The sequence below is a fragment of the Carlito syrichta genome, unplaced genomic scaffold (assembly GCF_000164805.1).
Source record: "Carlito syrichta isolate Samal-C Ts95f unplaced genomic scaffold, Tarsius_syrichta-2.0.1 Scaffold147193, whole genome shotgun sequence".
In the NCBI taxonomy this organism is placed as follows: Eukaryota; Metazoa; Chordata; class Mammalia; order Primates; family Tarsiidae; genus Carlito; species Carlito syrichta.
Genome location: NW_007091289.1, coordinates 65,858 through 79,532, shown reverse-complemented (window position 1 = coordinate 79,532; position 13,675 = coordinate 65,858). Strand labels below are relative to the sequence as shown.

Here is a 13,675-nt window from a genome sequence, read left to right as displayed (position 1 = left end):
TGGAACATGTGATTAGAAATTTTCATGAATTCCATGAGATCCTATTTTTTGTTAATCCTTTAGAAAGCCCAGAATACATCACCATCTATAGCAATAGAAGGATAATTGTTTTTGTTTTTGTTTTTGTTTTGTTTTTTTTTTTTGAGTTGGAGTCTCACTCTGTCACCCAGACTGGAGTGCAGTGGCCACTTCCGGCCACCGCAGCCTCGACCTGCTGGGCTCCAGCGATCCTTCCGCCTCAGCCTTCTGAGTAGCCAGAATTACAGGCATGCGCTAACACGCCCGGCTGATTTTTTGATTTATTGTAGAGATGAGGTCTTGCTGCCCAGGCAGGTCTCGAACCCGTGGGCTCAGGCAATCCACTCACCTCAGCCTCCCAACGGCGCGGGATTACAGGCTGAGCCACCGAGCCTGGCTGGATAATTGTTATTCTTAGTGATTACGTATATCTTTTTATGTTGTCCTTTTGGTGCATTACACTATGCAAGGTTATTTTATTTAAAATTTTATCTTGGAATCAAATATTTTTTTAGTTTCTGTTGCTCATTTCTCAAGATCTAAAATTAATAGTAGTAGCTCCCCAATTAGCAGAGATGATTGCTTAATTGAATTAAAAAATACATATTAGAATTTTACTTTTACAATGGCAGAACTCTCCTCTGTCTTGTTCATTGTTGCATCATCAGTGCCTGCAATAGCCTCTACTACATAGAAAGTATTCACTCAATATTTGTGGAATGATTACCATTATATATTGAGCAAATATCTTATTACTGTTGTTAGTTCAATATATTAAATTATTAATCTGAATTAACCAGAATTTGTGGATGAATTGAAGATAACAATGTAGAAAGAAAATCATGAAAGAAAAAAATATAAAACAATATCCAACGGCCAAAAAGCTCTGAAAGTTATTTTAGGATATTCAAAGATATAGTTGAATCTTGAAGCTTCACTGGTATAAAATGTTTTTTTCTGTTGCACATATTTTTGTGATAAATGACTTTTGCTATTAACTAAAAGGAGCTTCTCATGGTAAAAGCCATTGTCTCAAGCGTTGTGCCTCTGTGCATAAATTTGTGAAAATTTCTATTTGGCTTTCTATGTTGAACTACATATGACGATACGATATATTTCTTTTAAATTCCAGTTTCTCCTTTTCTGTGAGAAAGTTGTTTCTGTCATTGCATCACATCTCTGTACATCTGCATGACAAAAGATAAAACAAGACAAAGATTTTGCCTGTTCAGTGCCCTGCATCTTGACAGGAAGCATCAGCTGATAGGAAGCTCATTCTTTTGTCTAGAAGCCACATAGGCACAATGTGCACAAATAACAAAAAATATAAAATAAAATTGGCACCTCTAAAAAATATATAGTTTATAATCACTATGCTAATTCTGAGATAACTCTTTTGAATATACACTTTTGTGTAAATTTATATGCAGAAATGTCAAAATAATGCTATCTGTCAGCATTACAGATTCATAACCGAGCATGTTTATGAGTTTACTAACACTAAATGCCTGGAAAACATCTTCATATTACACATTTTAAAAAAAAGTTTGCCTTCTATCAATCCTACAGCAATGAGAAAAAAAAAAAAACTTTAATGACTTTCTTCAATTTACTCTTATATCATCCAGGAGAAAATTAGCAGCCAATATCTAATTTTCTCTTTCACTTGCTGCTTTTCACTGACTGGAAGACTCTGACAGATGCCTCTGATCCATGCTAGTTGGGAAAATGATGTTCTTTTGCTAAGAGCACTATTCCAACAAGTATATTGCACTCCCAATATTTACAAAGAAACTTCAGAAGGTTCTATACAGAGTTTCCTACACAACCCCTATAGACATACAAATGTGAAGAAGCCAAATAAATTAAACTTTAAAATAATATACAAATGAAGGCATTAAAAATAAAATGTCGACATTCTTCTGAGAGCTCATCCATATTGGCCTCCTATACACACGAGAGGTAAATTACTGGGAACTTCACCAAATTTTATTTGAATCTCTTCTTCCTATCTTAAAAAAAAAAGAAAGAAAATAAAAAGCTTTTATAAATGCACTTAAGTTTCTCACTTTTTTTTTTTTTCCAGAAGAAACCATCTTAAGGAAGAATGGTCCATTTAGCATTCAGTTTGTACTGTCACTAGAAATTGCTGTGCTAACAAAGTTTTTGAATAATTATCTCTACATTTTAAAAATTTGCACACCATTAAACCAAAGGAATTAATAGAGCTGCCACTCCCAAAGAATGTATAAACTAATAATATCCACTGATCTGCATTCCTTACTAAATTCTAGCACCCTCCCTAGCATGTTCTTACATTGGGTGAACTATACTTTTGGACTAAATCAGGTACTTAATAAGTTGCTTTAATGTTTATGGAACCAATTGAAAGATGGATAAAAATGGCATTAGGCATTTCTTATTGTATTATACATCAGAGACTTAACAATGTTTCCCAAAAAAAGATTAGCAAATGTGATATCTAGTGAATTATTTTAAAAATTAAAGAAAAGTAACCACCTTTAAAATCTTTGAAAAAAATCCGTTTTAAACCTCTAAATTAACTTATGGCTTGAGATTCTGGAACAAGTGTATATTTTCATTTAATTTATCATATATACCAAAGACACAGATGAAACCATAAGCATACCAGAAAAAATATATGTGTGTGTGTGTGTGTGTGTGTGTGTGTGTGTGTATACACACACACATATATATGTATATATATACATATATGTATATATACATCAACAAATGAGAAAGTTTGATGACTTTCTAGAAGATGGAAAGCAGGTGGGAAACATTCCAGTCAACATGAAAGTATTGGGAAGTATATGGCATTATACAAGAGAATGCAGAAGAATATCTTTTCTACTGTAAATGCTATATAAGTATAAAAACTATTTTGAAAATAGGCATAGCCAAGGTTGGAAATTTAAAAAATAATTGTTCAAAGGCTCAAAATGAAGAGAAATTCTGACTGGTGAGAAGGTTGTGAAGCTGGAACAACCCAAGAAAGCAGGAGCCTTTGCATGAAACAAGTACCTTAAAGAACCTGGTTATCTGGTGTAAAAATTATCCTCCCTTGAACAACTACCGTATTACTATAAGAAAAGGATTGAAAATGGCGGGAAACTAAAGGGAGGGATGGGGGGTGCAGAGGTGGGATTGACAGTAGTCGATATCTGCCTGGGAAAGGGGGGGGACTCACCTCATCAATAAGGGTAACTGCACAGTCAATATTTGTATGTCTAGCCCTGAATTGTACCCCACAATTTTAAATAAAAATTAAAAGAGGAAAAAAAAATTACTCCCAAGAGCCAAACAAACACCAAGTTTGTGCAAAATTCAATTCATCATTTGAGACCAAAAAAATTCACGTAGAAAATAGCCCAGAATGAGGGAAATTTGTAGAGCTACTACAGAAACAATAGTGAAGCAATGGAATGGAGAATTATACACAACTCTGACAATGCTTGGCTACCACAGAAAACAACATCTGCAGAAGGTGAATTGTCATAAAAAAGAAACTCATAAGTACTAGGAGGAATGAGCCATCATTAGGGAGATCCAGTAGACACAAGTAATAAAGAAATTTGCTCCTCAAAACTAAAATTAGTAGAACAATTAAAATATAATTTAAAAATAAACAAGTTTTTTGAAGAGTTTAAGCGTGAGAGAGAAATTTTAGGCATAAATGGAATACAGAAAAATTTTAATAAGAAATTATAGAAATTTAAAAATATTTTATGAAGAAAAATGAAAGTATAAAATACAGATTGTAGGAAATCCATGGAATGCAACATCAGAAAAGGGATGATATAAAAAGACTGAAAAGAAATCAAAGATAGAAAACTAGAAATACTGAATGAGCATTTCTAACAGAGCAAACAAAGGAATTTAAAAGACACGAAATTGAAATATATAACAGCTGAGAATTTTTCAGAATTGAAGGAGGATTTAGGAGCTTACAAAGTCCTAAATGGAAGAAATTTGAAACAACTCCACAATTACACATATTGTAGTTAACTTGAAGACATCAATGACAAAGAGAAATTCTTAAAATCTACCAGAATGAAAAGAAAAATATATCTTCAAAAGTGTGATGATTAGACTGAACAGTCTTCTCATGAGCAAAATTATATTCCAGAACATTATGAAACAGATTATGTCAAATTGTTGCAAGAAAAACATCAGTCACTGTAGAATGTTTTAACCAGTCACAGTATTATTTTAGGTTATGGGTAAAATACCCAATTTTTAACAAATAAATTTTAAGGGCACTTAAAGCTATTTATAAGAAGACTTTCAAATGGTCAGTGTAGAGAAAAAAAAATCCAGGAAATGCACATAAATTGCAAGAATATGGCAAATAAAAAACTCAGAAAATCCAAAGTCTAAATAAATCTTGACAATAATATTGGGGAAAATTTAAAAATAAATAGTGGATACATGGACAGTGTAAGAAATATCTTGTAGTAAATTTAATAAGTCATTGTCCTGTTTGTGAAAAGCATGAACATATGTGCACACTCTCTTGATCGCTCTCTCTCTCTCTCTAATTTACTTTCTAAATAAACTATATTTTCCAATCTAAAAAAATTATAAACATATTATCTTTAGTCTTTATTCAAAAATATGAGTGCATTTCTTGCTAAAATATTTGTGCTTGCTAAAATAGAGTATATCATTTTTAGCAGTAAAAGTTGGAAAAAGGTGATAAGGAATATTTTATCAAGCTAATAAAAGGCAGCTCAGAAAAGTTTTAAGAAAATATTTTAACAGAATATAAAACAAGATGTAAGAAATGAGTCCAAGTCTCTCAGCAATCATAATAGATGTCAATGAATTAAGCAGATTTATTAAAAGACAGGAATTCTGAGATAGGTATAACAAACACAAATTTGTTGACACATAGCATAGTCTGGATATTCTTAATGAAAATTCTCAACTATATGTTTAAGTTTTCAATATAAGGTATTAATTTGGAGTAGTAAGTATTTTAAGGAAACTAAATATGCATTAATAAATTAATGAATAATAAAAGTATAATGTATATATGATGAAATATATCCTAAAACTTTGTGTTTTTAGAAATGGGTCTAAATACTCTAATATGAAATGAGTTAATCAGGGTAGAAAAGTTTATTTTAGTATAATGCCATTTCCATAATATTTTAAAACAATATTTTAGGTATACATACATATGTCAGAAAAAATTATATACGGTAAGTCCCCAACACACGAACCTTCAAGTTGCAAACTTTCAAGAATGCTAACGTGCATTTGTATGCCCAGTTATGTGAGTTCACATGTCTGGCATACACTGTCACATGCATGCGTCCTCTACAAGTGGTTGTACTTTCTTTTGTGTACTTAACTGAATAGTACTGTATAGAGCACAGTAGTCCAGTATTTTATTCCAAGCCCAGGATGTCCTGAAGCAAGTTTAAAAGCAGCAGTGATGTAGCTGGTACCATATAGCCAATTGTGTTAGATGAGTACCTAGGCTAGCTTTGTGGGACTTAATGAACAAATTGGACTTAATGAATGTGCTCTTAGAATGAAACTTATTTGGATGTAGGGGACTTGCTATCTACATATACAAATTATACGCAGAGAGAGGAATGGACTAGGCAGAGTTACAATGTAGGCTTTTATTATATTAGTAATATTTATTTTATAAATACAGAGGATATTAAACATCCAATATAACTTATCATTTAGTAATTCTGAGCGGTGGGAATTAATAATTATTAAATTCAGTACTTCCTTGTATACTTAAAACTTTCTACTTCACCAGTGAATGTACATATAGATATGCATTACTACCTAGAGAGTTCAAAGACTTATGTAACATCCAAAATTATTGTATGAAAGTGTGAAAAACAGTAAAAATATTTAAAACTGCCCATCTTTAAAAGATGCAGTCAGCAGTCATGATCTTAAGTTTATAGATTCTTCAACAGAATCAAATATATTATTTAAATTTATAACGGTGACTACTAGGAAAAAAGTATAATAAAATAAACTATTGAAAATACATCGAAAGTGAGACTGGTGATGGATGGGGAGATATTTTTTTATTTTAGCATCTTTCCTATAATTTCAAATTTTACTTTTGCTGTTTTTAGGTGCATATATCACTTTATAAGGACACTAATATTTTAATTTAAAAAATAGAAGAAATATAACAACAGGAAAGAAAGTAAATTATTTGCAATGTTCTTCTTTGGAAAAAGAAGTTACAACTTCTTTTTCCTTATGCTTTTTGAGCATTGCTTTTATAATCAGAAAATTATATAAGCTGTTTTTCTTCATCAGGTTCAATTGCTTGGTGTACACAAAAATACAATTTCTATTTTTAAGTTATGTGGATCCAAGGACCAGCATCTCTGTATCTTTTCACAATGCTTCCTGAGCTTTAGTTTAGCATCCAATTATGGTTTACACACCAAATTTAACTCTCTACTAAATAGCAAAACAATTGATGAGATGATAACTATAATTTTATTCTTTTCATTATTTTATATTATTTTTACCCTATTGATCCCAAGGCTCATATATAAACGCTATAATAGTAACAGGAATATACCAGTACTTAAACAACTAACACATAGAATGTTATTCACTGCCAGGCTTCCTTCCAAGATATTTTCACATATTAACCCATTGACTTCTCTTAGTAATACTATGAAGTCAGTACTAATATAATCTCCATTATGGATGAGGAATCTGAGCTATAAAGAAGTTAAATAATTTGCTTAAGACCACAGAGCTAGTCTGTGCTACATAAAAAGAAGGGGAAGTACCATGCATGGCATTTCAGTTCAAGAGGCTGCCTCCTGAATCTTGCCCTCACTATCACTTTATTAATCCAGAAAGTGGAATTTGTTTTACAAGTTAGATTATTAGTTTTCTACTTCCTAGGATTCAACATGATTTTTTTATTGCTTTTTTTGTAAGGTCTCAAGAACTAGGTAAGTTCATTTATTCAATCATTCATTTATTTAATTGAAAACCTTTTATATACAAGTGTTACACAAAATTTGTAAGTCTTCAAATTTTTATTTGTGATACTATGATGCAAATTCACTTTATTTTTTTTATATTTTTTTGAGTTGGAGCCTCACTGTGTCGCCCATACTGAAGTGCACTGGCTGCTCCTGGCCACCGCAGCCTCGACCTGCTGGGCTCCGGCAATCCTTCCACCTCAGCCTTGCAAGTAGCTGGAACTGCAGGCGCGCACTAACATGCCCGGCTAATTTTTTTTGATTTATTGTAGCGGGTCTCAAACCCGCGGGCTCAAGCCTCCCAAAGCTCGGGATTACACCTCGGCCTCCCAAAGCGCGGGATTACAGCCTGAGTCACCTAGCCCAGCCAGCAAATTCACTTTAAATTACGCTAGGATTCATGGAAAGTAGGTTATAGAATTCATCAATATAGACTAATAGGAGATACTATCAGAAGGCATGTCCAATGAGTCTGTTTCTTTCTCTAGTATGCTCTATATTATACCTTTATCATAATAAATGTTTAATACTAGGATGCATTCTGCACATGATCTCAGTTTTAACAAGAACATCTCTTGTCAATTTAAATAATGAGAATAGCAGCTCTCTAATAAAATCTCTATTAAAGAATTCTTCCAAATGGAAAGACGTCTACTTAAAGTTTATTAAATAAAGACTTTTTTACTCCATTCTTGTTTTACCGAAACAACAAAGAGAAATAAAAAGGTAGCAGCAGTGGTGGGGGAAGCAAAACAAAAACAAAACAAAAAGCCCTCTGTCTTTCAGCCAAAACATTAGTGGATACAATCCCAAAACACAATCCAAAGCACACTCCCTTAGTTGCCAAATGCTAAAATAAATAAACACATAAATAGAATTTTTTTTTTAAATGAACCTTTGGAAAGTAGGGGAGATCAGAAAAAACTGACAAATACTTTCTCTTTTATTTGTAGGAGGATACAGATTGCTAAAAAATCTGCTAGATTGTTGTATATTTACAAAGTTACAACACAGAGGGTTGTACCTTAATGGTTTTACTATAAGTTATACCATTCAAGTGACAACCAAGAGATATGTGTCACCCAAATAAAGAAGATAACCAATTTGGCAATTTGAATTAAAGCTATGGATATAACCTATCTCATTCTTCTTATCACAAACTCCTAATTTCACGGTTCTTTCCATAAATAGTTGATCTTATTCCCAAAAAGTGAAAAATATTCCTAAAGAAATTATCAGAAAACACTTTATATACTTTCTACTATTTCATAGACTTTATTTTTTGGAGCAATTTTAGGTTCACATAAGACATTGAACAAAAAGTACAATTTTAAAGAACCTCCTTCTCCCTCACCTGCGCAGTTTTTCCCATTATCAACACTCTGCACCATAATGGTACACTTGTTGCAACTGATAAACCTGCATTAATACATCATCATCACTCAAAGCTCATAGTTTACATTGGGTTGTGCATTCTATGGGTTTGGAAAAAAATGGGATGACATGTATTCACTGTTATAGTATCATACAGAATAGTTTCAATGCCCTAAAAATCTTCTGTGTTCTGTCTATCCATCCCTCATGCATACATTTTGAAAAAAAAAAGATGAAAGAATAAAATATAAGGAAAAATGCAGTTGAAAAAGTAAATCTCAATCCATTTCAGCCACAGCTTTGAGAAAGTGCTTAGACAATTATTCACATAGACTTAATGTCCCCAAACATAATCTTTCTGTACATATTTTAACAGAAATTCAATGATTGAAAGGCAATATCAAGAGATAATAGAAGGGGAGAATAAAAATATACATATATTAAAAACAATGATATTATGAAACAACTGCTCGGAAATTACTGTTAGGAATATAGTATACTACCTTCAGAAAATAAAAATGAACTGGAAAAGTGCAAAACTGAAAATAAATTTGGATACTATGACAGAAGTAGAAGATGAACAAATGAGATCCAACATGTAGCAACTGGTGATCCTGGAGGAAGAGAAAAGCAATACAACAATTGGCCCATACCCTGGGAGGAGTGGGAGGAAGATATCCAAGAAACAGTACAACAACAACAATAAAATCTTGAAATAAAAGAATCTTAAATCAATGGGGTAAGCTTCAAGAAAAAGTTAATGAAGATCAAACAATTTCCTGAAGATTGGGATACATTTTGGCATAAGCAACAACAGCAACAAAATCCCCAAAGAATGATGGAAGCATTCCTCAGAAAAAAAAGGAAGTCACATGCAAGGATGGAAGTATCAGACATACCTAAAAATGTTGCACAACAACTGCCAACATGGAACAGGTTTTCAGCAATACTTACAATGACTTACACCTCTGAGGGAAAAAATAAGTTTGATTCAAGAAAAATAACTTGTCTTACAGGCATAAGGCAAAAGAAAGACATGTTTCAGTATGTAAACTCACAAATAACATAACTATGTCTATCTGGTAGAGGAGTACTATGTACTTAACAATGAAATCCAGCAATCTAAAAAATAATTCAGAATAAGGAACACAAAAATGGTGAATTGTGTAGTAAAAGCCTGTTGGTAAGATATTAGTCCTTTTAAATTTGAAATGAGTCTAAAATAAGAGCATGGGAATTCAGCTAAAATGCAAACACTCAATAATGTAAAACAGATAATACAATTCAAATCCAGGTGGTTTGGGTCGAGTTGATAAGAATAAAGTACACATGCTAATTTATTTAACTTCATAATACAAACTTATAAATGATTGTTAAATGTTTATACATGCATCCTTAAAAAACTTTTACCTGTTAATATTTTCACAATTTTTTGTCTATCTGATAGTTGTTTTTTGAAATCAATATATCTCTTGGAAAGAAATATATACCTGAAATTTAGCAATTTCTTCAATTTTGCTTCAACTTCTTCCTTAGTTTAAGTTAAATCTAAAATTAAATTTAATGTTTATTTTTGTAAAGTATAGGGCAAGATCTCATACTTACAAAAGAGTATCTATTATTGATCATATTATTTACACATTTCTTATTTGTATAAAAATAAAAAGATGTATGTGAAGAAACCATTCTTACAAAATCCTTTCTCTCGCTCTCTTTCTTATTATCTGAATTTAAGAATGAGAATGTCTCCAATGGTAGTCTCGAAATCTCTTGATTGCTATTAATAAGTGATGAGATTTTTTTAAACTTTTATGTTTAGCTTGAGTTGTTGAGTGCATCCTATGCTACTGCAGCCTAATTAATATACTGCTAAAATAATACAAAAGTGAATAAGTAAGAAAATATTTTATATCCTTCTTCCTCCTATAAAAGAATTTAAAAGGCACAAATTTACTATTATACTGAGTATTTTCACTTATCAAAAAAACAAAAGTATGCAATCAATTTAACATACTGCACATTCTTTTCACAGTATAATTATTTTGTCTAAGCTCAGAAAAAAATACATAATTATTTTCTAAATGACCAGTGAATTTAAGAAAAGTTATAGGAAAATCCTAAGTATTCTGGTATTTCACTAGAATGTTCAGAAGAACTAATGCAATGCAATCATTTATAAATGATTGGCTTTATTGCCAAGAAGTGATAAGTTATGCATTTATATAACCTCATATGAAGGCTTATATAAAAGTTTCTAGATTTATATATTTGAAATCTTTGTACTGCACAGCCATGATAATTAATATAAAAAGAAAACAGAAAAACTTCACTGAAGTAGCAAAGGTAAAATCATTATATACTTCTGTTTTTTTAATACAAACTGTTAGTATTCTTGTGTGTTTATGCTTGCTTTTTGAATATGTGTATACTTACACATATCTGTGAGGGAGGAGGGGAAGAAAAGCATGTGCTTACATAGCTTTTCTTATAAAATACAATGCATATAAATTGGTAAAATCTTCAACAACAACAATAAAAAAAGATAAACAAACTCATCAGAAAAATGAAAATTGTTCAAAACAAAAAATTCAATATTCAACATATGCTCCTTCTTTTACAGATATCTTTGGAAACATTGTCACTGTAGATAAAATTATGAATACCTCATTTTCCAGATTGATTCTGTGTGATTCTACTGTTCTTCCTGTTTTTTCTCAGTATAACTTCTATTTAGTCATTCTGTGAATGTTTCTCAGAGGACATAGTCAGGATGCTGACTATTTAAATATAAGTAGTTTTCATTTGGAGAAGCAAAAACTATAAATTCCAATTTTTCCCCCAAACCCCAATGTTAAGATATCCCATTAACATAATGGGTTATGTGACTAATCTCAGAGCTCTTAAAAGTTTTGGTCCCAAGTTATCAACTTCTGAAACTTTTCATAAAGTATTATAAGAACCTTAATACTGACAAGCTTAACATGAGTAAGTGGCAAAGGAAACAGAAGCTATTACCTAGGTGCTGAGTAAAACGCAAAATGCCAGACAAAAATTTGGGTGAGCCCATACGACCTCCAGTCTTGCTTTACTCAGAAACCCTCCCCCAGGAAACTTTATAACCATTCCTTTAAATCATCGGTTGAACACTGCAAACCCCACCCATCAATCCTTTGATAAAAAAAAAAAAAATTAACAATCACATTTTCCCATCTGCTGTTACAGAAAAGGGCATGTAGCCATCTGAAAGTCCCAGAATTAGCACTGTCATCTCGTCTTGCCCATTAGTTTTACTGCAGCAAAGACTAGTGAAACACTGTGGTCTCTCCTTTCCTGGTTTGATCCTAACCTCTCCCGGAATACAGATTCGATACATTTTTTCTCACACAAGGAATAAATGCATTTTAAGCATCAGCATCATAAAACACAGCATCAATTAAACAGTGACTTCTCCCCCAGCCCCAGCTTTTACCTGTTATGCTAATACAAAGACATTGAGAGGAAGAAAAGCTGCAGCTTGCCCAGCAATATTCTCATTGCAGCAGACAGCACAATTTTGTACTTACAGATCTTACCAGGGAAATGTCTCGGGATCTTTACAATTTTTCTGCAGAACTCTGTTTCAAGCTCTCAGCCAGGCATGCTGTGCATCCAGGCAGAACCAAGCCGTATGGAATGTCTATGCAGCTGGGAGATAATGGGACTCTTTTTCCCAGCTGGGACTGCAAGCCTTTTATCCACTGAGTATTGCGTGGCTCTTCTCTGGTCTTAAGCATGAAATACGCTCCTCTCCTGCTGCATTCCTGACGGAACCTAGACAATTAGTTCTTGAGGCACATGTGCAAAGCTCTCGTTTGGAATATTCAAAAGGAAAATTCTTTCTACATTGAAAGCCAGTTCTATCTTCATCATCCTTCACAGAATCAGGGAAAGCTGAGAGCAGCTGCCATTCCAGTGGCATGAAAGATTAAATTCACTCTCCTCTTTTTTTCACTGGAGATAGTCACTCCTGTCAGGTCATCAGAAAATCTCTCTTATTGAAAACTGGGTCAGACTAACTACTACTTATTAGGTTTCCAACAGGAAAGGAAGTAATTTTTTTTTCTTCCTCTGGTTTCACTGCATTGTCATTTGCAAGCAAAGATTAAGCTGGTCAAGGGTCTGCACTGATTTAGACTGTATTCAAATGTAAGCTTTCTAAAGCATGCCAGTAACTCCTGCTATTAGTGCAGGTGAGGAGAAAAGAAATAAAAATCAAAGGATTGTATGCATTATCACTAAAACCTTTCTAAATTATATTTTTGAAATACGTGTATGAGGCATTTCTAAGACAGGCAAGTGCATAAATGAAGCGGAGTCAAACAAGTCCAAAAGAGTATTGCTGTTCTCCCAAGTAACATATTTATAATCTTCAGAGGCAGAAAACAAGTGTCTGCGTGTTTGCATAACAGTTCTACAAGGAAAAGAATGTTTTTTGAGTTTCACCTCGAGCCCTCCAACTAAACTTTTTAATATGGGTCTTGTCATTGGTTTTGAACGGGCTAACAGCTTGAAGATAAAAGCTAGGGAATAGAACACGCATATGCATGCACACAGAGATGCCAACACATGCACACATAGATATAATGTGAGAACAGAATGATAATATAGATTTCTTTTCATGTTGTAATAAAAATAAATTATACTTTTAGCATCTTATACTAAATAGATACTGAGAAAATGAAATCCACGGATCAAATGTAGACAAGTCAAAAAGTTTGGTTTTCTCTGAGGAACAAGAAGGTTGATATAATGACATTTTATGACTATGTTCTATGGATTTCTCCACAGGGTGTAGCTACCATCATACGAGGCTTTAGAGAGAAGATGATGCTTCTTAATACTAGGAAATCTCAAAATGGACTCTACTATTATTCTGCCTAATTCATGGGTAGGCAAACTGAATGATAATTTTATAGAGGCGATATTTGTCTTAATTGAAGCTCTGTAGTGTTTAACTTAGAAGTATCTCTCACTCTTTAGAAATAAAAATATTTTTATTTGTAAAAATGTTATAAATTTTTCTGTGGAGATATGAGAAAAATAATCATCATGTAGCTGGATTTTCCAAGAAGATGAATTTATTCAATTTAAAGAATACTCCTTTAATTAAACCTCCAGTGCTTCTGCCCTATATTCAAGAACAGCTGATTGCTTTGCTTCTTATTTTACCAAAAAAGAACTTAGAATCAGAAGAGAACTTTAGTAAGCTCCTACTACTGCATCTGGTAACA

General features: G+C 32.5%; 1 protein-coding gene across 6 annotated transcripts in view; it reads right to left on the bottom strand.

The window, feature by feature from the left end:
• Positions 1-12,522, bottom strand: part of LOC103251849 (contactin-6) — a 321,692-nt gene extending 309,170 nt beyond the window's left edge. For 5 of the 6 annotated variants that reach the window (XM_021708771.1, XM_008050468.2, XM_021708772.1 and 2 more), the window contains exon 1: positions 11,978-12,522. The gene's annotated coding sequence lies outside the window, so the exon portion shown is untranslated. Of the gene's footprint in view, positions 1-11,968 lie in introns of all 6 variants that reach the window. The other variant, XM_008050467.2, reaches the window with a different exon arrangement.
• Positions 12,523-13,675: the final 1,153 nt, after the last annotated feature.